The sequence below is a fragment of the Pongo abelii genome, chromosome 12 (genome assembly GCF_028885655.2).
Source record: "Pongo abelii isolate AG06213 chromosome 12, NHGRI_mPonAbe1-v2.0_pri, whole genome shotgun sequence".
In the NCBI taxonomy this organism is placed as follows: domain Eukaryota; kingdom Metazoa; phylum Chordata; class Mammalia; order Primates; family Hominidae; genus Pongo; species Pongo abelii.
Genome location: NC_071997.2, coordinates 67,852,417 through 67,875,230, shown reverse-complemented (window position 1 = coordinate 67,875,230; position 22,814 = coordinate 67,852,417). Strand labels below are relative to the sequence as shown.

Genomic DNA, 22,814 nt, shown 5'->3' with positions numbered 1-22,814 from the left:
TTCCCAAGAAAAGGGAAAAGGTCAGAACTAAGTGGGGAGGAAGAAAGGAGGTGGGGAATCACTGCTTATTGATTTGGGACAATTGAAAAGAAGAGGGAAATAATGATTTAAGACTCCATCCTATGGTTGTCAGTCACTGTCACCCTTGTTCCAAATAGCTGACTTGAAGATAAGCTTTGCAGAGATAGATTGCTAATTAATTAAAGGTTAATTTACAAGCACTGTATTTGTGAATAATTCCCTTAGGAAAATTACACAGTAAATGAGAATTTACTGTAGGTTCTATTTATGTAAATATTTACAGTATACCATAAACCATTTCAATTAAATATCTACTGACACCATGCATGTTATCTTCTTCCTTTCATTCGTAAAACAAATATCTGTTGAGCACCTGCTATTTGTCCGACCCTGTTCTAGGTGCTGGGGATACTGAAATGAACAAACAAGAAAAAAAATCTGCCCTCCTACAGCTTCAGTTTCTTTGTGTATATATGTATGTACTCACACATTTGTGTACGTATTTGGGACAAATAAGCAAATAGCAATAAAATAAGCAATAGCAATAATGGCAGATGATGTTAAGTATCATCAGAAAAATGGAATCAGTTTTGGGGGATAGGGAGTGGTGAATTTTTTGCTTTGAGCCAGTAGTAAGGGAGGTTGGTGGGGCTTGCTGTTTTATATAGAGTGGAGTCAGAGAAGGCTTAAACCTGAAGAAGGGGAAGCAAATAAGAAGAGTGGTAGAGACAGAAGTATGCCTGGAATAGTCAAGGAATTGTGGCAGAGAAGTCCAGGGTGGAGAGAATAGGGTGAACAAGTAGAAGAATAGTACGAATTGTGATCAGAGTTAGAGGGTGAGAGGGGCAGTGTTTTAGGGTCCTTACAGAAATTCTAATGACTTAGGCTTTTTACTGTGGGAGATGGTAAGTCATTGCAGGATTTTTGAGTAAAGGTGTAAGATAATTTATGTTGTAAAAGGATCTGTCTAGCTGTTATATAGAAAATAGACTATAGGAGTGGAATGTAAGAATAGAAGCAGAGTCAGGAGAGAATTGTGCTGGTAGAGTTAAGAGGTGGTAGTGGCATGAACCAAGATGGTAGCAGTAGAGATGAGAAGTGGTAGGACAGTTTCTTGAATTGGAACCCGCAATAATTCCCTCATTTTTAAGCTCAGAAAGCTTACAGAGGCACTCCCTTCTGAAAATTCAAGGCCCTCGCAACCTATGTTTCCAGCTTACTGCCTGTACCCTTCATATATCCTGTGTTCTAACCATATTTTATTATGTGTCTTACTGTTCCTTGACAGGGGCCCCATGCTTTATCTTTAATGACTACCATTTCCTCTGTCAATTAAATCCTTCCTATTTCAAATTTTCTCCTTTTTGAAGTTTTTTTTTTTTTTTCACCATTCCTCCTCTTCCCAATCAAGTGTGATCTTTTTCTTAGAATCTTGGTAGCCACATTTTACTTCAGGGATGTTTATATTCTATCTTGCATCATTTTTGCTGTTCTCTTGTATTATTCTCCTTAATTAGTTGTAAGTTTCTTTAAGGTTGTGACTCCTTTTACTCAGTTCTGTATGTAATAGATACTCAGTAAATAGTGGGTGTATACATATTTAAATTTTTTAAAATAGTCTTATTGCAGAAGCATACAGGAGCATCATAGAAAATAGACAAGCAAAAAAACAAATCACTTTTTTTTTTTTTTTTGAGACAGTCTCACTGTGTCACCCAGGCTGGAGTACAGTGGAGTGATCATGGCTCACTGCAGCCCAGACCTCCTGGGCTCAGGCAATCCTCCTGCCTCAGCCTCCTAAATAGCTGGGACCACGGGCGCACACCACCACGCTTGGCTAATTGTTTTTATTATTAGTAGAGATAGGGCCTTGTTATGTTGCCCAGGGTGGAAAAATTACTTTAAAAAAATCCCTCAGCCAGGTGCGGTAGCTCACGCCTGTGATCCCAGCACCTTGGGAGGCCCAGGCGGGCATATCACTTGAGGTTTGGAGTTGGAGACCAGCCTGGCCAACATGGTGAAACCCCATCTCTACTAAAAATATAGAAAAATTAGCCAGGCATGGTGGCGGGCGCCTGTAATCCCGGCTACTGAGGAGACTGAGACAGGAGAATCACTTGAACCTGAGAGGTGGAGGTTGCAGTGAGCCAAGATCATGCCATTGCACCCCAGCCTGGACAACAGAGTGAGGCTCCGTCTCAAAAAAAAAAAAAAAAAAGCAAATCCCTCATAGTTACAGTTTATATAATAATGCATATTTTCCTACACATTTTAATATATTTATATATGTGTATTTTTACCAAAATGAAGACTTGTTGTACATACTGTTTTGTAGTTTTTTTTGTTTTAAGTCAGTTTAGTCATCTAAACTAATATTCAAGGCCATATTCAGATTCTTTCCCAGTTCACCCAAAAATGTCCCGTGGCAACTGATTTACCCAAATCATTATCTACTTCATATTATGTTTTTCCAGTTATTAAAATTATGAAAAAATAATGTGCTTATTATAGAAAATTTGGGAAAATGTGGAAAAAAAGTAGAAAGAAAATGGGTGTGCCCATGATGGCAGGAACCCTTCTATTTTAATGCCTGGCACAAAGTAACACTCAATAAATACATGTTAAGAGGGATAATAGAAGAAAAATATCACTGGTCATCATACTACAAAAAGAAAACTGTTAATATTTTGGTTTTCTTCCTGTTTTATTTTTACTGTGGATATGTGAGCATGTCATACATATACATATGAATTATATTGCATTGATCTTTCTTTTACTTATTAAATTGTGAGCATTTCTCCATGTTACTAAATTTTCTTTAAAACATGCTTTTTGGCCAGGTGTGGTGGCTCACGCCTGTAATCCCAGCGCTTTGGGAGGCCGAGGCAGGAGGATCACCTGAGGTCAGGAGTTTGAGACCAGCCTGGCCAACATGGTGAAACCCCGTCTCTACTAAAAATACAAAAATTAGCCAGACGTGGTGGCAGGCACTTGTAATCCCAGCTACTCGGGAGGCTGAGGCAGGAGAATTGCTTGAACCCGGGAGGTGGAGAGTGCAGTGAGCCTAGATCACACCACTGCACTCCAGTCTGGGTGACAGAGTGAGACTTTGTCTCAAAAAAAAAATGACAAAATGAAAAAAACCATGCTTTTTAATGACTGTGTAGAATGCCATTTTCAAGTTATCTCTGCTATTTCCCACTAATGTGGGTTTTCCAGATTTTACCATCATAGAAGAGCATCTTGGTGAGAAAGTTTGTACATAATTCTTTGACCTTATTGTTGATTATTTTCATAGGATCAAATCTTAGAAGTAGAGTTATTAAGTCAGAGGGAAAGCCTGTTACTTTCTAAGAGGTTATAATAAAATCACTCCTACCAGCAGTGGTTGAGTCTCCATCTCCCTCATTTCCTCAGATGATCAGTAATATGCAGTTTTTAAATTACTGGAATTTTTATTTTGAATTTAGGCTTTTCAGCAGTGTGGAATGTTTGCATAATGTAAAATTTTTGAATGATTTAAACCTGAGATATGCCTTTATTTGATATAAGGTTAATCTTGCTTAATGCCATGCTCTTTTTAAGATAACCTATTCTGTTAGCAAGCTATTTAAATATAAAAAAATACAGTACTATCTTCTAGAACTATCTTGTCTAATACAGTAGCCACTAGCCAAGTCTGTCACTTGAAATGAAACTAGTCCAAATTAAGATGTGATTTCAGTGTAAAATACACAGCAGATTTTAAAAACTAATGTGAAATATATCAGTAATATTTTACATTGCTCACATGTTAAAATAATATTGTGGATACTTTGGGTTAGATAAAATTTCATCTGTTTCTTTTTAAATGTGGCTACTAGAAGATTTTTAATTGCATATATGGCTTTATTGTCAGTTGGACAGTGCTGCTCTAGAAATGACAATTTAGAGAAAAAATATAAGATTAACTTCACTCTTATAGAAAGGAATACATAGATTTTTTTTAAATTACGTATTACATTTAAACCTCTCAATCTATTTTTCGTAGTGTACACGGGTTGCACGGTAATTTTTCAAGTTACAAGTGTTTGATCACAAACTATAACTTACTATGGTTCTTATGCTCTGAAAGAAATATGTGTAGGAGGACTTGAGGGAGGGCGTTAGGAAACTTACCTGAGGAATTGATCTCTCACCTAAAAATTGAAGGGTATTTGGGAATGTCTTAGGCACTGGGACTGTAAGTGCAAAGACCCTGTGGCACAAGGGAATGTTAATTATCTACCTTTCAGAAACTGGAAGAAGGCCTAGCCTAGAGCATTGAAAACAATGGGGGAAAGGAGGAGTAAGGCTGGAGAGATAGGAATGGTTTAAAGTCTTTGTTAAATATTTTTTTTTTTAATGTTTATCACAAGAAGAGGATTGGCATGATCAAATTTGACTTTTAAAAAGATTACTTGGGTTGGGCATGATCAAATACTACTTAGGGAGATTAGTTTAGATGATAATGGCATTCTGGACCAGAGTGGAGTCAGAGGTGAAAAGAGGTAGATATTCCAGAATTGAGGGATTTGTGAGGTGAAATCATTTGTTACAGATATTAAAGGATAAGGAGCTTTGTCAAAGGGGATCTTAAGTTTCTGGTATGGTAACTGGGTTAGAGAGCCCGGGAACATGACCAGCTTTAAGGAAAAAGAGCTTGAGCTCTGTTCTTATTAAGCTCAGTTTGAGATCTTTGTGGAATCAAGTGGAGAGGTCTAAGCAGGGAACTGGCTTGGCTAGGCTGTAAAGATGAATCTGAGAGTCCAAGAATATGGTAATTATTAATAAAAGCCTTAGGTAGATGAAATTGTTTTGGGAAAATTGAGTAAGGATGAAACCTAGATAAACTTGTATTACTAATTTGAGTGTGTTTAATACCTATGGGAAAATTTATTTTGTAGCCCACTTTGTGTAAAAATGAAGGCAAGGAGTAAGATCAAATAAGTTTAAATACATACTGTTTGACATGTGTAATTAAGTAGATAATCTTACATAATGCTTATTTGATTCTTTGGAAACATTTACCTTTTTCCTGCAGAAAATAAACTGGGCTTCCTAACTGTCAAACAAGCTGAAGACAGTTATGAATAGGTATTGATGTTTTTGCTGTATTAATAGATCTAGGCCAGGTGTGGTGGCTCATGCCTGTAAGCCCAGCACTTTGAGAGGCCAAGGTGGGTGCATTGCGTGAGCTCTGGAGTTTGAGACCAGCCTGGGCAACATGACAAAACCCCATCTCTATAAAAAATATAAAAAATTAGCCAGATATGGTGGCATGCACCTGTAGTCCCAGCTACTCGGGAAGCTGAAATGCAAGGATCACTTGAGCTCAGGAGGTCGAGGCTGCAGTGAGCTAAGATCACACCACTGCACTCCAGCCTGGGCAACAGAGTGAGACCCTGCCTCCAAAAAAAAAAAAAAAAAAACTAAGGAAAACTTACATAATTATCTTCATAAATATTGAAAAGGCATTTAAAAACCCATTTGTGATTTTTTAACAAAGCAACTTAAAATAAGAATTACTGAATAATTCTATAAGACAATAAAAACATACACCTCAACTCAGAAATCAATATCTTAATTAAGAGTGAATATTAGATTCCTACCTATCACCATTGTTATGAGACTTGGAAAGGAAAAGGTAAGTCTACCCTAATTTGCTAGTGATGTGATGGTATAGTATATAAACACCAAGCGCTTTTGTTTATGTAAATAGTGCTTGCCAGTTAGATAGGGTGGAAGTGAGGACTACCATTTACATGAGCAGAAAAAGGTAAAATATCTAACAATAAACTTAATAAATGTGAAAATTCTATATTGCTAACAGATTCAATTTTTATGTTATATAAAATTAACAATTCTGTATTTAGATAATAAAAGTGATCCTTCCTAAGTGATTAATGAATTATTTATCACTCGTTATTCTTTAAATCATTCTAAGTGACATGATACTTTTCAAAGCAAAACTCCTAGGAGTAGGATTTTTAATATTTTCATACATTTTAGTGAGGCCACAGTTTTTTAAATGGTTAAAATGAATAGTGTTTCTGCCTTAGCCACCCTCCCAAGTGAGGTTTTTGGTGTTTTCTTCTTGGTGATTGCTTAAGTTTTGTAGTATTTTCAGTTTTGCTGTGGTTTATCATCTCTCATCTTGTTTATTGTGTGGATGCAAAAATGTTGACCTGGAGTATTTGCAGCTAAAATACTTCTGCTACAATGACACTCAAAATCTGAATCATTGATTTATTTTCTTAAGGCTTTTGTTTTTAGTGGCTATTTATAAAAAGCAATGAACTTATTAAGAGATAATTTAACTCTTTTTACACTGAACTCTTTTTATGCTTTTTACTATTTTTTGATAATATCTTCATTCCAAAAAAAAAAATTACTAAGAGTTTCAGGTATCAAAAATTCGTATTTTCTCTCGCCTGAAGCCCAAACAGAATATTTGAGTATTCATCACTTCTTACTTATAGTTAAGTTACCACTTCCTCTTTTCCATATTTCAGATTCTGTGCCAGCAGATGATAGTTTTCTGTCTCATTAGGTTTCATAAGTTTACACAAAGCACAGGGCAAATGTTACACGTAAATAAAAAGTTCAGATTTTAATCAGATTAGCAGTGACCCCGGTTTCTGGAAGTAGGGAAGTTTTTGTTGGTGTTGCTGTTCACCTAAGCATTTCTTTATGTTCATCTGCAAGTGAAACTGTGATTAATTCTTTAAGCTTGTTTTTTTTTCTGAGAATTCCATAACATTTAAATTATATACTGATTATAAGTGAAGCTTCAAAAAGGAATAAACAAATGATTTCATAAACTTTCTGGTTAAGTAGAAAGTAGTAATATTTCCAAAATGGAATTTCCCAAATCTAGAGCTTTCTCAAATACTTATGTGTTGTTTCAAAAATTGTCACAGTGCTTTAACTTTGATCCTTTTAAGTAAATTTTTCAAGTTTCATTTTTAAGAAGAGTATTGACGATTTAATATTGTAAACTCCTTGTTTTTGAAATCTTAAGAATGTTAAGTTTCTTAGTGCTAGTCTCAGATAAATGTGTGCAACACAACTTTAAAATATTTATACAACCAAATCATAAGAGAAAACATTTTTGTAGGAAGAAGTACTATTGCAGTGATTTACCTATATCAATGAGTTTAGCAGTTCAGTTTAGAAACATTTATGTCATCCCTGGAGTTATAAAGTCCATTGGCATTCCTGTACTCTGGGAACTTAACACAAAGGTTTTCAACCTTAACTAACCCATTTAGTATCATCTTCGAAACTTTTTAAAAAGATGTTTGGGTCTACCCATTCTATTAGAAAAGTTAATACAAAGCTAAGGTTGAGAACCTATTAGGGGAAAAAAACATGGAAACAAATGTGATTTGCTTTGTTAAATGTAATAGGAAATAGATATAAAGGAGGATTAATTCAGACAGGAAACCTGATACAATGAAAAGAACACTGGCTTTGAGTCCCACTTTCCTTACTTACTCTTTGTGGGACCATTAAGAGATTATGTGACTTGTTTCTTTCTCTGTAAAATGGGTTTTTGTGATTAAACTGAATGTATGAATAAACTGGTGTATGAATAAGTACCTTGCACAGTACCTATCACATAGTAACTTAGTAAATATAGGTGATCTCAGTTCTCCAGCCTTCATAGAAAACTTCATGCCTGAGTAGAATTTTGAAGGCTTAGTCAGTGGGTTCTCTGGACATATAAGAACACTACATTAGAAGAAATGACATGTGTGACAACTTAGAGGTAACCGTGCCAGTGGAGAATCCAGAGGTAATTTTGTCTGGCTGGAACGAAGAGGGAGTATCTTAGCCATGTTGGCTAAGATAAGGAGTTTTAAGTAGACTGCAGTAATCCTGGCCAAAAATAATGAGGCCCTGACAAGGTATAGATTGTGGGATGTTAAAACAAATACAGTAAGAGAAGTTAAGGAGGGAGAAACTTGATTGATTTAATTTGTGGTAGAGGGGGAGCAGTTGGGGTAACACTCAGATTTCTAGACTTAGAATTTAGAATATAGTGTAGGAACAAGTGGTTTCTGTTCACCTTTTGAGTAGAGATTGAATTCAGTCTTGGAATTGGAGAATAGGAGATACATCTGAGACATCCAGGTAGAGAGATTTTAAAAAGGCATTTGGGTAGGCAGATCAGGAGGTCAGACATATAGGTAAGGTTTGAGCATTATGAACAGATAAAAACAAAAGGGGGATGAGGTTTCTCAGTGATAAGAATATAGGGAAGCGGCTGGGCGTGGTGGCTCACGCCTTTAATCCCAGCACTTTGGGAGGCCAAAGTGGGCGGATCACCTGAGGTCAAGAAGTTTGAGACCAGCCTGGCCAACATGGTGAAACCCCGTCTCTACTAAAAATAAAAAATTAGATGGGTGTGGTAGCACACGCCTGTAATCCCAGCTACTGCTCAGGAGGTTGAGGTGGGAGAATCGCCTGAACCTGGGAGGTGGAGGTTGCAGTGATCGTGCCACTGCACTCCAGCCTGCGCGACAGAGCAGAGCGAGACTCCATCTTAAAAAAAAAAAAAAAAAAAAAAAAGAATATAGAGAAGCCAGGGCAATCAGATTCATTGAAGGATAAGGGATAGAATATAAGTAGGAGAATCAAAAGAGAATTGCCAGCAGGGTGTGGTGACTCAAACCTGTAATCCCAGCACTTTGGGAGCCCAAGGTAAGTCAATTGCTTGAGCTCAGGAGGTTGAGACCAGCCTGGGCAACATGGCGAAACACTGTCTCTACAAAAAATTTAAAAATTAGCTGGGCATGGTGGTGTACGACTGTAGTCCCAGTTATTTGGGTGGCTGAAGTGGGAGGATTGCTTGAGCCCAGGAGTCAGAGGCAGCAGTGAGCCGTGATTGCACCACTGTACTGCAGCCTGGAAAAAGAAGGAGACTCTGTCTCAAAAAAAAAAAAAAAGAAAGAAAAGAAGAATGCTTTTCAGAAATGCTTTTTCACTTAAAAATGTATTTTAGACACTTTGCCCTGTTAATAATATAGCTTTCTCTTTTTTAATGGCTGCACTTTTTATTTACCCACTTCTTTATTAATAGATTAAGTTGTTTTCAGCTGCTTTTTAAAAAAATTGAACAAACAGTACTGGAATCAATACTTTGTGGAAATATCTTTGTATATTTGCGTGAATGCCTCTGTAGAATACATCCTTGCAGATGAAATTGCTTAGTCAAAAGAATGGAAACAACAGACACCAGAGCCTACTTGAAGGTGGAAGGAGGGAAGAGGGTGAGGATGGAAAAACCACCTGTCGGATACTATGCTTATTACCTGGGTGATGAAATAATTTGTACACCAAACCCCCATGACACGCAATTTACCTGTGTAACAAATCTGCACATGTACCCCTGAACCTAAAATAAAAGTTTAAAAAATTAAAAATTTTAAAAGGAATTCATTAAAATGTTTCATATGCTACTAAACTGCAATAGGGTGTGTGAGCCAATATACACTCCTACCAATAGTATCTTTTAGAGAACTTTTACATTGTAGATACTGTACCAGAAAAGTTAATGTTTGCAAACTTAAACAATTGCTAAATGCTTTCTGAAAGTGAAAATTGTTAAAATTTGCCAAAGTGTTCCAGTTTTATGTTATGTTTGTATGTTTTTTTTAAATGTTATCCTTAAAGTAGCATGCTTCCTAGATTGAAGGTAGTATGAATTTGAAAAATAAATAGTAATTTTCATTTATTACTTTTATACAAAATTCTGTAAAGAGAAAAAGAACACTTTCATTTTATCAAATACTTGGTTCGTTGAAATAATGTAATTTAAGAATGCATTTTGTCTTTGTAAGCACCAGATCAGGGAGGAATTCTTTGTTTTAAAAGAAGCCCTGTTCCCCCCTCTTGTATGCTAGAAGCAGTAATTGGATTTGGAGAAATTGGATGAGAAGGAAAGAATAGTTTTTTATACTTTGTATTAAAACCTATTTCTGGTTTATAAAATCAATTTAGAGGGTCATGACCAGCTTTTAAGAAAAAATGAAATAGAAATAAAAATCAGAGTACATAGAGAGTAAGGGTAAACACTGTTTGGCGAAACTTTTTTTTTTTTTTAATGTATGTTGGGTCATCATGTAAAATGTATTTCTTCTGTGAGTCATAGGGGAAAAATGTGTGAAAAATTCTGCTTTATATGACGGGCCAATTCTCAAGTTGTTTCTAACCAGATGTATTGGGTACATTGCAAATAAATGTTATATATATTTTTCTTTTATCCTTTAGCCTTTCTACCTCTCAGGAAAAAGTAAAACTTTAAACCAAGCAAAAACACCGTTAAAAAAGGTCAACCAGCTAGGAATTTGTTCTCCATGGAATTCCTTCCATAGTTTTTGTGCAGTTATTAGTATTGGTAGACCCATTTGTGGCATTACCTGTGTACACTCCACACACATATGCTCTTGAGCACTATTTTGGAATGTGTTTATATTTGATTTTTCAGATATATGAAGTTTGTTTTGTAATAATTCCCTGAAGAATATAATGTGTGCTATTATCTGTGGATCATTTATGACTGTCTTTAAGTTTGGTTAATTGTTTTGTTTCCTTCTGTCACTTCATTGCCTCCAGGTCATCTTTTTCTCTTAATTGATGGGTGGTAAGAAAACAAATTAAAGTAAATGAATAGCACCTGGCAAAGACTTAATTTGTGAGGTAAATCTGCTGTTACGTAGGTCATATTTTAAGGCCAAATTTGTGAGTTGTAGATTATGTAGGACATCGTTGCTTACTTTCTTAGTGGCTCAGATAATTGAATTCTAACTGCACTTGGTTGCAGTTTTATAACCTTTAGTAAATGCTTCTTTCTGTAAGAGGTGAGTTGCTCTCATGGTGGGTGTTTGTGATGTAGAAAGCAGCACTGTCAGAGGAATGGCAGCTGCCATGGTTACGTTTTTAGGTTACAGACTAGAGTGGTATTTTTTTCATTTTGAAAGTCCACACAGTAGTTTGTTATTTTGTTTTTCTGGGGATTTTTTTCTCAGTATACACTAGTCACTTGAGGTTTAACTTAGTCTTGACCAGAATGCTAATTTAAAACTTTACAGCAAGAAACTTACTTTAAAGCATGTCAGCTGTTCATGTCAGCTGATTGCAAAATCTTCTGTGGGAAAATTTTCATGAAGTATGAAAGTCCTGGGGAGCAGAGAACAAAAAAGAAATTAGTTGGACTATCCAGAGTGTAGCATTATGCTCTGGTGACACTCACTGACACGTCTGCTTATGCTGAGGAATTGTCTCAAATCAGAGCAAATATTCACGATAGCAGGTCTAAAAACTCACTGCAAATTTTTGTCATTTAGCTAGGGTTTTTCGCAGCTTGCATATAATGTACTGCCCCTCTTAACATACTTTCTCTTTAGACATGTTGCAGCACAAATGATTGGGTTGTTTTTCCCACATTCATCACATTTCAGGCCACATTTCAAATCCCACTTATTTACCTTGATTACATTTGGATATTTCATAACTTATTTGGTGAAGCACTAAGAGACCAGAGGTGTGGTTATAGAAATCTAATTGGAGTGTGGGTGAGTTGGAGCACAATTCAAGAGTGGTTAGTAGAATAAATGCCCCAGCAAGAATGATGATAATATATTTAGTTCCTGCTGTGAGCCAGGCTCTGAGGATGCAATGGTAAACAACAGAGGTCTGTGCCTACACAACATTTACAGCCATTTGAGCTCAAATAAAGTAACTCTTGAAAGAGCAGTTTCAGTAGAGTGGTAGCATGGAAGTCAGATTGTGTTGAGTTGAGGAGTGAGTGGGAAGTTAGGAAGTCGAGAGAGTGAATAGGCACATCTCTTTCAAGAAGCTTGGTGAGGAGGAGAAGAGCTAGGGCGCACAGAAGAGAGGATTCTGTTTTGTTTTGTTTTGTTCTGATTTGTTTTGAGTACAGAAGAGGCTGAACGTTTATAGGCTGAACATTTATAGGAAAGGATCAATAGTGATGGAAAATTTTTAAAAGCCCCTGAGCAAGCAGTTGAGAAGAAAAACAGAAGGTCCAGGGATTATCTGTAGACAAGATTGTGGATGTAAGCAAGATTTTAGTGAAGGGACATAAAATCAAGGCAGTTTCTGCCTTTCAGATTCTATTTTCATTGCAGAGTTTCAGGAATATGAGAGTAGAGAATTAGAGTGACTAATTTATTCTGCATCTATATAATAGAAGCTGAGAGTTCTAGGGCAAAAAAAATGTTTTCCAAGGGCTAATCCATCTATCCTCATGGATGCTTCCATTTTGTTGCCCTTGTTATCAATAGTTATCCAATGTTATGTATTCAATTTTATGTTGAAGTACCTTTTGGGAAAAATAGCTGGTAAACTCTCAAATATGGTCAGCTGAAATGATGAGTTGAAGGTACACCAATCTCTAATATTTTTATCTTGTTTAATTTTTACATGAAACTATCCAAATGCAAATAAAATGTGTTATGAATTTGTGTAGAAGGTTAAAATGTTCAATAGAAGAAAAAATTTTTCATGGGAATTTTTGAAAACCAACTTCTCTCAAATAACTCATTGCTGTTTAACAAGGTAAGTAGCACTTGAAAAGTGAACATGTGTTGCTGCTCATGTAACTGACATTATATATATATTTTTACTTTTATGGGTCAATTGTATTGACATCAAAACTAGAAAGACAAAATTTTTTGTTGTCACTATTGACAGTGTGGCTTTTTTAGGGTGATCAACTTCAGTATAAAGATATTTTGCTGCTCATTTTCATTGTTTGCTCATATTTTGTACTATGTACACTAATACTGAAACAAGATATTTGCTGCTTGGCATTTTTGTTGGTTAAATTGTACTTTCTCGTCTTGTAAAAATCTTTACCCTTCCAAGTTACTTGGAGGTTTCAGAAACCTTTTTCTGAACCACTCAGAAGCCTTTTTGTAAGAATTTTTATAATTGTAATATTTGCCATCAATCACGTCTAATGTTTTAAGACACTTATAAAATGTTTGATTAACTTGTGATTAATTCACCACTTACTAGTTATGCTACCTTGTAGGATTACTTAACCTCTTTGAGCTTTTATTTCTTCATCTTTAAAATGAAGCGTTTCCACCTCATATGATAGTATGAGGAGATAATTGAGATAACTCATGAATTCTCTTCACATAATATTGGCCCATAGTAAGCACTCAATAAGTATTTATAATGACATTGGTGTAAACATGGAGTGAAAACACGTGGAAGATACTATTTATTTAACAAATGTCATCTTAAATAACGTATATTATGCACTTGGTGACTTAGTGACATACAATTGGTGTCTGATATCTTGGGTTTTTGTTTTTAGGCTGGCAAGTTAATTAGAGGCTCTGCCTGTATTTGTTAATTTCTGTTGCACTAATATGCTAAGAACAAAAGAAAAAACACCCAAAAAGAAAAAACAATTATTTTTGTAGATTTTAAAATGTAGAGCCATGGAAACAACTGTGATATCATAGCACTCTAGATATATTGAAAACCAAAAAGTTAACTAAAACCCAAATCTTCATGTAGTTCAGAAGAAGGGCTCTTTTCTACTTTATGACTCTCAAGCAGAAATGTAGGCTGGGCAAATTCATTGACAGTACATTTTGATATGACCTTAAAATTTCCATAAGGATATTATAATAAATATTTGGAAGAATTTGAACTACTGTACACCAGGCAACACTTGTAATGTAAATTGATGTTGTTAATGCTTACGTAACATTTTCATTCATTTTTCTAAAGAAAATATGGTTTTTCTTTTTTGTTTTTTCCTTCACTCACCCAAATGACTAATTATAAACCTCAGACATATTGTGGTAAAAAGATGGTGATTATTTTTTGCCATCCATTAAATATACTTTGCTAATGTCATTGATATTATTGAAGTCATTAGCATATTTCAGATACAGTTGTTTTTCTTCTCCCTTTTATCACCATCCTTCTTTCTACAATATCTTTTCCTTCACCTTCCATCCTAGTCCCTATAAAAATAAGTTTAGAGTGAAGCTGGATTGTATAATCTAGGTCAGTTTATCTGTCCTTGAAAGATGATGTACACATTGATACAGCTGGGCTGGTACCCTGTAAAGGATGGGAGTTTCTCCCAGTTGAGCAGTGTGTGCTGTATGTTTTTAAGTTGTCTGGAAGGAACTCTCGATGTTTGATTCTGGAAAGATTGCTAGAGGGCCTGTTACTTAGAGACACTCCACCCCCTTCAAATGTGAGCCCATGGACCTTTAGGTTGCATGATACTGTGTGTGGATGATGGGGGTAGGAGGGTACCAGGGATTAACTATTCCTTAGAGGAGTATGTAGGGAATACCCTATATATTTCCCACACGTGATGAATCTTTTCCATCCCAACCAAGCACCGTCTAAATTCTTGTGGTTGTTCATCTAACCAAATAGGAGCTACAGGCAGTTTACTTCAAGATACCAGTGAGAACTTTCGGGTTACATTTTTCTATTTCACTTCAAAACTTCCATCTTTTAACAGACTGGTCACTGGACCCTTGAGCTTGTTTAGAGGTTATGATCTCAGTCCTTCAACCTTGGGCTTCAGATTTAGTTTGTTATCAGCACCCCCCACCCCGCATGCCCCCAAGCCTATAAAATTATATAGTTATATAAGTCAAGTTTTATATTTTCTAGGGATTGGTTGTAAAAATTGGCAATAAAGTCAACTTCATGTATCTTTAGTGTGGTTATGCATATTTTTCTTAAGTGACTTATTCTTTCAGTGACCTTTTAAAGTATAGAGTCATATGAATGTTTGTGCCAACTAAGCAAACATTGACTTACATTTTGTTACAGATAGGTTATTATTTTAGCCACAGAGTTGGTGAAAGTTAAAATATAATGGTAGTTGATCATTTACTTAGTGCACAGAATGTGCCAGGTACTGAAGGTCTGGTATAGTGTTAGTACATATTATCAAACAGTTTTCTGAATATCTGTACCAGTTTATACTTCCACCAGTAAAGTGTGGGAATCACAGTTTCTCCACATCCTTACCAAAAGTGGCTGTGGAGAGAATAATTTTAATTTTAGTCATTCTGGTAGATGTATAGTGGTATTTTATTGTTGTTTTAATGTACATTTTTCCCTGATGACTTTTTATATGCTGTTGGCTATTTGGATATCCTGTCTTGTGAAATACCTGTTCAAATATTTTGGCCATTTTTCTGTTGGATTGTTTCACATTGACTTGTAGGAATTCTTTACATATTCTGGATATGAGTTCTTTGACAGTTACATGTTTTGCACATATCTTCTCCCAGGCAATGGCTTTCTTGGTTTTTCACTCTCTTTATGGTATTCTTTTGATGAAGAGAAGTTTTAAATTTTAATGCAGTCCAATGTATCAGTCTTTTCTATAATCAGTGTTTCCGTTTCTTGTTTAAAACATGTATGCCTTTCCTAAGGTCATACAAATCTCTTCTGTTATCTTCTGGAAGGCTGATTGCTTTACCTTTCACATGTAGGCCCATGATCTGTCTATCTGGAGCTCATTTCTGTATAAGATGTTAGAATCAGAGATTTTTTTCCTGCCTGTGTGGTTATCCAGTTAATCTAGCATCATTTGTTGAAAAGTCTATCCTTTCCCCACCACACTGCAGTGGCATCTTTATCACAAGACCATGTGACTTTAAACCAAGTCTTGATATCAGTTAGTTTAAGTCCTCCAACTTTGTTTTTCTTGAGAAACTATTTTTAAATGGCCAAATAGTCTCAGACAGTTGTTGGCCCCATTCCTTCCTTCCTTCTGCCTTCTCAAGCCCATCTTGCCTTTTGACCCCAGAGCTTACAACTTACAGACTCATCATCTCTTCTTTTCCATGACCATTTCAGACTAGAGGTTAGAATTCCATAAGCAAGTGCAGCTTCTCTTTTCGTGGAAGATTAATACAGAATCACCTTCACCTGTTGTATGCCCTGCCATCCTGGCTACTAATCTGGCTCGGGACTTAGGTTCCACTGCTGATTGCTACTGGGCTTCTAGACTGTTTCCGTGACCCCTTTATATTGGACCTTCTATGCCAGAATTCCCAAACCCAAAACCCTCTGATTTTCCTGGTTTGTAGCCCTGAAAGTCGGCTTCAGTTTGCACTTTTATTATTTTTATTCACCTATATTGTCCCCTAATCTCCTGATAAGGATGTGATTTCTCATAGACAAATCTCCAAAGTACAGGAAGCCCACCCAAATTCTCTATGCTCTGACTACTAGGATATCCTGTTTGCTACCCAATTATGAGACCCTCCTGTCAACTGTTTTTGTATACAGTGGCTTGCAAGACAATAGCGGCATTATTTATTTGCTCCCCTCTAACAGGTCTTAGAATAAGTAGACATAAAAATGGCAAGTTACACACATGCATGCACACACATGCATGCTTGCTTGTTTGTACAGGTTATAAAGAAATTAGATGACTAATTGGGACTCCTTGTGGTGTGGATAGAGAAAGTAGTCCATTAAGAAGGATGAAGAAACATTTATTCAGTTTGTTGTGTGCCAGACACAGTACTAAAGTAGCTTATCTATCCTTTTTTTTCCTGTTAAGTAGGAACAGCTATTTAAAGCCCATATTTTATGTGTTAAAGTGGATTATAGAAATGAAACTTTATTTGTAAATTCATTATACAAGTAATACTTCAATTAACATGAAGCTTCTTTTAAGTAGAGTTGGCCTAGACACAGAGGAATTTTCTGGAAAGTTTTGAGCCTCCCCTACACTGATTGGTTCAAGGACACTTAGAAGCAGTGGCACTCTCTTAGGTTTCTAAAGGGTAAGTTGGGTCAGAGCCAATACCTGCTGCAGGGGAACATGCAGCAGCCCAAGTTCTCACCATCAATTGGTGACCCCCTTTTGAGAAATATGAAAATGTTTTTACTCTAGAAGGCCAATAAAGCCTGTCTCACCTATAATGGAAAATAGAGTACCTTGCAAAGGTATGACAGGAAGAAAAACTTGTGGAGTTGTTGCTTTGGTTACAGAGTTTCTGATTCAGATCTTTGTATTTGCATTAATGTCTGAGTTTGGAATAGGTTGTGAACCAATAAATTATTTCATTTTTAAAGAGTAAAAGTTTTGGAAAAAAGCAATAGGTTAATCACAGATTAGGCTAGGAAAAAAAAGCCATCACACATAGTTCTTTGAAAGTAAGGTATTATGAGCATGTAAAATGGCACAGCTACTCTGGAAAAGAGTTTGGCAGTTTTTTACATAACTAAACATGTACTTACCATGATACCCAGCAGTCACGCTCTTGAGCATTTATCCCAGATAAATGAAAACTTACATACCCACAAAAACCTGTATATGGATGTTCCTAGCATCCTTATTATACATACTATTTATATATACTACTATTATGTATATACTGTTTATACTATTAGTGTATATGTATGTACACACACACTATACATATGCAGTTTATAATAGTAAAATACTGGAAACAACCAAAATGTCCTTCAGCAGGTGAACAGTTAAACAAACTGGTATATCTGTACAATGGAATGCCACCAGCAGTAAAAAAAAAAAAAAAAAAAAAAAAAAGACTGACCTGACCTATTGTTACAGGCAGCAACCAGAGTGGACCTCAAGGACATTACACTGAGTGAAAAAAATTCAACCTCAAAGGGTTGCATACCTTATGACTCTATTTACATAATACTCTTGAAATGACAAAATTGTGGCGATGGAGAACAGATTAGTGGTTGCAAGGGGACAGGGATGGAGGTGGAGTGGGGGCAGTTCTGTGTCTTGATAGTGGTGGTAGTTACACAGATCTGAATAGAGGATAAAATTGAACAGAACTATACACAAACACAAATGCAAGTTTTATTTATTTATTTTTTAAATGAGATGGAGTCTCACTCTGTCACCCAGGATGGAGTGCAGTGGCACGATCTCGGCTCACTGCAACCTCCGCCTCCCAGGTTCAAGCAATTCTCCTGCCTCATCCTCCCAAGTAGCTGGGATTACAGGCACCCGCTACCATGCCTGGCTAATTTTTGTATTTTTAGTAGAGACGGGGTTTCACCATGTTGGCCAGGCTGGTCTCAAACTCCTGACCTCAAGTGATCCTCCCGCCTCGGCCTCCCAAAGCGCTGGGATTACAGGCGTGAGCCACCGCACCCAGCCCTTTTTTTTTTAATGGTAAAAATTTAACAAAGTCTGTGAACAATAATGTTAACAGTAATGTACCAACATTGTCATGGTAAATTTTATATTATGTCTATTTTACCACAGTTTTTTAAAAGGTGTTATTGTATAAGTAACACATTTATTCTAAAATACACGTATTTAAATGCAGGCATATAAATCTCTTTGAATGCTTTTTTTTTTCCATTTTGAAACAACCACAAACATAAAAAGTTGCAATGTCAATACAAATAAATTTTTTTTCTGGAACAATTGAAGACTGCCAGCCTGATGCCCCATCACTACCAAATAGTTTAGTGTGTATCTCCTACAACCAAGGACATTCTCATGCATGACTACAATACTACCATTACAAGGCCGGGCGCGGTGCCTCACGCCTGTAATCCCAGCACTTTGGGAGGCCGAGGCGGGCGGATCACGAGGTCAGGAGATCGAGACCATCCTGGCTAACACAGTGAAACCCCGTCTCTACTAAAAAAAAAATCAAAAAAAAAAAAAAAATTAGCCAGGCGTGGTGGCAGGCCCCTGTAGTCCCAGCTGCTCGGGAGGCTGAGGCAGGAGAATGGCGTGAACCCGGGAGGCGGAGCTTGCAGTGAGCCGAGATCGTGCCACTGCACTCCAACCTGGGCGACAGAGCTAGACTCCGTCTCAAAAAAATACATACATACATACATACATACTACCATCACAAGAAATTAACCTTGATACGTTGCTGCTATAGTGAATCTTTTGGACTCTGTTTAAAGTAGATGATTCACAATCATCCCGGTAGCAACCTTTATAGAAAGGAGACCAAGTGCTGCGTTTACTTCTCATGTCTCTTTATTCTTCTTCTTCAAACTGAAACAGGTTTTCAGTCTTTCCTTGACTTTCATGAGCTTGATACTTTTGAAGATTACAGGCCAGTAATTTTGTAGGCTCTCTCTCGGTTTGAATTTCCCTGAAATTTCCTCCTGAAGTCAGGTGTTGTATTTTTGACAGGATATCCCAGAAGTGATCCTGTATTCTCATTGCATCTCATCAGGTGGTGCATGATTTCAGTGTTCCCATTACTGATAATGTTCATGTTGATCACCTGATTAAGGTAGTGTCAGGCTTCACACTGTAAACTTATAGTTTTTCCCTTTGTAATTAAGTATATTGTGGGGAAGTACTTTGAAACTATGCAAATATCCAGTTCCTCATCTAACTTGCAGTTTATTTACTTACATGTTTATATCTGTGAGGGCTCAGTTTATTATTTTATTTATTGGGTTATAATCCATTATTATCTTTATTTCAGTGCTCAAATTGTTCCTGATTTAGTTAGTAGCAGCCCCTTCAAGGTAGCTTTTGTATTGTATCCTTTTGACATGTCACTATCTTTATTAATGCTTTTAAATTTTATTTTTATTTAATTTTTTTGAGACAGGGTCTCACTCTGTCACCCAGGCTGGAGTAGTACGGTGGTGTGATCACAGCTTACTGCAGCCTTGACTTCCTGGACCCAAGCAATCCTCCCGCCTTAGCCTCCCAAGTAGCTGGACTACAGGTGCATGCCACCATGCCTGGCTAATATTTTGTATTTTTTGTAGAGACAGGGTTACATCATGTTGCCCAAGGCTGGTCTTGATCAAACTCCTGGGCTCAAGTAATTCACCCGCCTCAGCCTCCCAAAGTGCTGGGATTACAGGTGTGAGCTACTGCGCCTGGCTGCTTTTAAACTTTAGAAAAAGGAATCCTGTAGTAAATGGCTGTATAATGCTATTGTAGGGATATAGTATAACTTGCCTACATAATCCCTTTGCAGCATTTTGTTTTAGATTTCTTTAAAAGGAGTTTGCATAGTACAACCATATTGCCTTCTGGAAGGCTTGTAACAATTTACACTCGCAAGCAATGTGCATGTGTGCAAGGGTTCCTTTCCCCACATTCTCATTAACAGTCGCAAAGTGATTTTAAATAATAGGAACTTCATAATGAGAGGGACATAGTTAGAGGTCAGATTACCTTGTACACTAATTAGAAGGGGTTATCAGGACACTAGGCAAGGGAACAAAATAGGATTTGTGTGTATCTTGTACTTTTTTTTTCCTATTTAAATCAGCAGCAGGAAAGAAGAGTATGGCAGAGCAAAGCAGTTATTTCCTTCTTTATGGTGCTAATTTCGTAAGAAAGATAATTTGAAGTAGATATATTACAATGGAGCCTTTTCCTTTTCTTGTGACTTGCTCATTTCTTCCTGGTAACTCTGAGTGACTGACCAGTCCTTAACCTCAAAGATCCTTTTCAAAATTCTGAAGCCATTCTCCACTAAGCAGCTGTCTGAATGAACTTTGGGAAAGTTACTCACTAGTTGGCTTCATTCTCCTCACCTCTAAATTAAACTATGTGGTTTCTACTGTACCTTCACTCTAAAACTGGAAGATCTTAGGAAATTTTATTCTAAGAGAAGTCTAGCTTGCAAAACTGGTTGAATTTTGTAGTAAACATTTTCCTCATGTATCTAACTGGGCAGCTGTGAGTTGTAAGAAGTATCTGTTTATTATTTATGTGCTGGTTTTATTCTAGGACTTTGGCTGTTAGTCTTCTTTTTTTTTGAAACCGAGTCTCACTCTGTCACTCAGGCTGGAGTGCTGTGGCACAATCTCACCTCATTGCAACCTCCACCTCCCGGGTTCAAGTGATTCTCCTGCCTCAGCCTCCTGAGTAGCTGATATTACAGATGTGCACCACCATGCCCGGCTAATTTTTTTATTTTTAGTAGAGGCAGGGTTTCACCGTGTTGGCCAGGCTGGTCTTGAACTCCTGACCTCAAGCAATCTGCCCACCTCAGCCTCCCAAAGTGCTGGGATTATAGGTGGTCCTTTTGCTTTTAATGTTAAATCTGATCTGTGGAACTTTTGACTCCTCAGCACAGAGGAATAGAATAACTCAGGTTTCATTTAAGAATTAAATATATTAAAAAGAAGCTATTATAAATTAATTAGTATGGGAAGGATTATTCAACAAAAGGGATTAAGACCATTGCTTGGCTGTTGAGAAAAAAAAAATTCACCTTACATTTTTGCTTTACATCATACACCAAAATAAGTTCTAGATGTGTTAAAATTAAGTTTTTTTATTCCCTAAAAGTAGAAGAAAATAAAAGTGAATATTTATTAACTTTTATATGATAGCAAAATAAAGTTGCATAAAACTTTCTTCATCTTCATGAAAAAAATCAATTGATTTGACTTCCTAAAATTAACTTGGGAAAACAGCTTGGCAGTTTCTTATAAAGTTGAGCATGCTACATGACCCAGCATTCACACTCCTGGGTTTGTATATTTTAGAGAAATGAAAACATGGGTTCACATAGTAATCTGTACATGAATGTTCATAGCAGTTTTATTTGTAATAGGAAAATACTGGAAACAACCCACATATCCTATATGGAGTGAATGGATAGACAACCTGTGGTACATCTATACAATGGAACGCTAGTTAGCAATGAAAAAGAGTCAGACCCAGGAGTGGTAATATGCACCTGTAGTCTCAGCTACCCAGGAGGCTGAGGCAGGAGGATTGCTTAGCCCAAGAAACCAGCCTGGGCAACATAGTGAGACCCTGTCTCTGAAAAAGAAAAGGAATGAACTGTTGACAAACGCAGCAACATGGGTAGCTCTCAAGGGCATTATTAGGCTGAGGGAAAAAGCCAGCTTCAAAGGGTTATGTATTGTGTGATTCTATTTATATATAACATTATTGATGTAACAAATTATAATGACGTAGAATAGATCGAGGATTAGGGTTTAGGGAAGAGTGTGACTATTAAGAGGTAACATGAGGGAGTTTTTTTGTGTTGATAGAACAGTTCTTATCCTGATTGTAGTGATGGTCACTCTAATCCACACACATAAAATTTTTAGAACTGTATGCACACACACACACACACACAAAACTGGTGAAATCCAAACAAGGTCTGTACCTGAGTTAATAGTATTGTACTGATATCAGTTTCCTGGTTTGACCGTGTGTTATGGTTATTACCTTATTACTATATTACCACTGGGAGAAGCTAAGTGGAATATACACAAGAACTCTTATATTTCCAACTTTTTTTGAGTCTTAAACTATTTCAAATTATTAAGTATTTAAAAATTAACTTGGGTCAGAAATAAACATTGAAAAGCCAAGTGAAGAAAATATTTGTAACAATTATTACAGATAAAATTTTGATGCCTTTATTAATATAAAGAACTCATACAAATCCATAAGGCAAGCACTGAATCCTTAATGAATTGAAGGAGAACTTAACAGAATAAGCACTTACCCCAGGAGAGAATTTTGTAGGTGTACTTTTGTAAGTGTATATTCAGAATTATCTGGAATCCCCACATTTCATTAATGTACTACCAGTGCTCTTGGTAACATGTAGTCTAAGAGAACTTTTTTTTTTCCAGTATACTATAGCTGTGTAAAGTAATTGCACCTAAGAGAAAAATAGATTAAAAGATACAAAACAATATGCAGGAAATGGTCAAGGAAAAAAGGAGACAAAATAGAGCATTGTAAATTTGCATTGTTTTAAAGTAGCTTTGAGAGAATT

The 22,814-nt window shown here is 36.4% G+C and overlaps 1 protein-coding gene across 5 annotated transcripts in view; it reads left to right on the top strand.

The window, feature by feature from the left end:
- Positions 1 to 22,814, top strand: part of AFTPH (aftiphilin) — a 67,520-nt gene that overhangs the window by 3,598 nt on the left and 41,108 nt on the right. The gene's annotated exons all lie outside the window — the stretch shown is intronic.